The following is a 3316-nucleotide window of genomic DNA, read 5'->3' as shown; positions in this document are numbered from 1 at the left end:
GCAAATGAGCTGGAATTAGACCTACACTCCACACTGGAAGATGGGCAGGCTTTGGAAAGGCCTGTAAAAGAATTCAGATAAGTGATTATAAAATGTATCAAAACACTATAGAATGGAGTTGAGAAGAATAAGGAAGAAGTAAAGAAAGTGCTACAGGAATAATCAAATAAGATAGATACGGCATTGGAAACAATTCAAAACCTACAAAAAGAGGACCAAAAGATTAATAACAGAATATCAGAAATGGACAATACACGGAAAGGGCAAAGGAGTGGAATTGAAGAGATAGAAGCCAGAGCTAGTGAGCCAAAAGATAAATCACTCAACACTACTAAGAGAGAAGAGCAAGCACAAAAAAGGATAAAAAAAGTCTGAAGAAAGCCTAAGATTTATGTTGGACAACATGACAAGAAATAATTAAGAATTATCGGCATTCCAGAAAAGGAAGAATCACACAAGTCCACAGAGGAGATAGTTGAAGAGATGCTGGAAGAAAATTTCCCTAACATCCTGAAAAGCATAAAGATAAGCATTCAAGAAGCTCAACAAACCCCAGAAGGATAGACCCTAAATGACAATCACCAAGACATATGATAATCAAGATCTCCAAAATATAAAATAAGGACAGAATCCTGAAATCGGCTAGGGAAAGAGAAGTGTAACATACAAAGGCAAGTTAATCAGATTAAGCTCAGATTTCTCAACAGAAACCATGCAGGCAAGAAGGCAATGGGGATATATATATAAAGCCCTGAAAGAAAATAACTGCCAACCAAGACTCTTCTACCCAGCAAAGCTGTCAATCAAATATGACGGTGTAATCAAAACATTCCAGAATAAACAGAAGCTAAGGGATTTTGCCAAAGCCAACTCTGCTATGAAAAAACATCCTAAAGGAAGTTCTGTGGACTGAAAACCAACAAGAACAGGCAACAACCAGATAATGATGTATGTGGCAGAATCACCCTGAACTCAATCGACAAGTGGAAGATTCAAGAACAGAATAAAATTATAAGAAGAGAGGATCTTGGAAGTCAGTCAATAATCAAAACAATTACAATGTGAAAGAAGGTAAACACATAGGAACAGAGATCTAGGTGGTGAGAGGGTCAGGTAGATTACAGGATAAAATAGACTGTCTTGAATGGAGGGAAGAGTTAATGGAATATAAGGTAACCACAACACTGGGGTTGGGTGGGGGCTTTAGTTCAGGTGTAGGGAAGGACAATACAAGAAGGGTGAGGAGGTGGAATGACAAGATAGATAGGGGAACACTGAGACAGGTTTGCATGGCCTAAATTGGATAAAGGTAAACAGTGATGCATGCTCAACTTTGGAACAACAGGGCTCTGTGATACAGGGATCTAGGCATAGTTTGAAGAGGGGAAATAATACGAAAATGCTTGCTTGTCTTATGAATATTGGTTTCCCTTGCCAACTCTTGGAAAATAGACACTTGAGTGTGATAAAAAAGAATGTTGGGAAACATGATTACAGAAAACTTATAAACCTGTCTTCAGACTATAACTGACTGGAATACCAAAAAGGGGTTCTAAAACTTGCCCAGTGAAATAGGCCTCTTGCATAGCCTTTGCAGAGTATAGAACCTTAGATGGAATCCTGAGTCCCATCCAGAACTTTATGAGGTGGGACATTCCCACTAGAAAAGACAAGCAGACCAGCCTGGAACAGCTAGAGCAATAGAAGATACATCTTCAAAGAAAGATCATCAGGAAAAATCCAAGACAAAAATATCAGCATGACTGGCTACTGCAAGAATTAGCAAGCTGTTCTCTGGGAAGCCATCAAGCAATCAAGTTCCTTCAGGACAAACCCCCCCTCTAAGATTGAAACTCAAAGGGAACACATGAACAGGCATGTAAGCTGATGACCACATTAGTCTACTGGTGAATGGAAGAGTGAGAAAGGCAGCAATGAAGAAATGGGCTGAGTTCAACCACAGTCCATTGACCCTCATTGACCTTGAGATGAGACAGAGAAGAGGAAGGGCTGGTTGGTCCAAAGTGTGATGAGACCTGGGGACACTTGAGCCCATGGACAAGGATATAGCCCCAGAGGGCTAGAACTGAGAGTGAAGCACCCAGCTGATATAAAGCGAGGGGAGATGCACAAGAACACCCAAACTTGCACATAGTACCCATTTGACCTAGCCTGTATGTCTTGATAATCAGAACTCGACTAGAGCAAGATTAAGGGGAAAAAAAAATTGATAAAGGAAACAAGGGTAAATTGCTACAATTTGATGAGCCTAACCTATACTCATGGAGGTAGTAACTTTAAATACCATCAGAGAGGGAAGGAGTCTTCACATCAAGTATCAATGCTATCCCCTTTGTACACAGGGTAGATAAGGACGGGCAACTTAGACATTGGCTACCTAAAATGAGGGGGCGATAAAGGCAGGAAGTAACTGGCTTACAAGGTTTCAAGAGAGAGTTTAGTTTAAGAGTGGTGGGCGGCGGGGGGGAGAAAGAGTCTCCACTGAATAGTTTTCATCTCATCTATATGGGTCTGGTGAAAAGAGATGGGGATAAAATTCATATGATTCAATAGTGAATAATTGTTATCATGACTAATTGTGACTGTCACAATTGTAAAGGTCGAAGTTTTGTAACAAAAATGGGGGAGTGGTTAATCTTACAGTCCAGAAACAGAGGACCCTAGAACCATCAAGGGAGACGAGCACAAACAGAATGCAGGACCTTATCCAGAGAAGCAGCTACACCAGAGACAGATGCAGAGATGGAGTCATGGACAGGGGGAGCAGCTGAGGACTCTAGATTCATGGGAAGAGAGGGACTAAGAGCTGGTGGCCAGGAAGCAGACTAGCAGAATGTGCCCTTTGGAGGTGTAAATTATTATATATGCCTGAGTGGGGGGGGAGGGGCTTGTTTTTGTTGTTGTTTAAAAAAAAAAAAAAAGCTAACGTGAATAGAGAGAAATACTATTAACTGATGGTACATGAAGGGGATTATAACATTGTAATGAAATAAGGTGTATGATTTGTTGAATGTAAAACTGAAGATCTGTCCTGTAAACTTTCACTCAATCCACACACACAAAAAAAAAACTTTAAAAAAAAATCATGGAAAAAAATGATACTGAAAGATAATTGGATTTTTTCTATGAACTTTGTGAAACCCCTTTATATGCTATGTACACACCTTTTAATTGAGGTATAACATATGAGTATGTGTGCTTACAGAAAAGTGCACCATCCAGGGCACAACGTGCAGACTTTTCACAAAATGAACACATCCATGTAACCAGCACCCAGATAAGGAAATAAAACATG

Source organism: Chrysochloris asiatica, unplaced genomic scaffold, assembly GCF_000296735.1.
Source record: "Chrysochloris asiatica unplaced genomic scaffold, ChrAsi1.0 scaffold00058, whole genome shotgun sequence".
NCBI classification, from domain to species: Eukaryota; Metazoa; Chordata; class Mammalia; order Afrosoricida; family Chrysochloridae; genus Chrysochloris; species Chrysochloris asiatica.
This window is presented reverse-complemented; position numbering follows the sequence as displayed.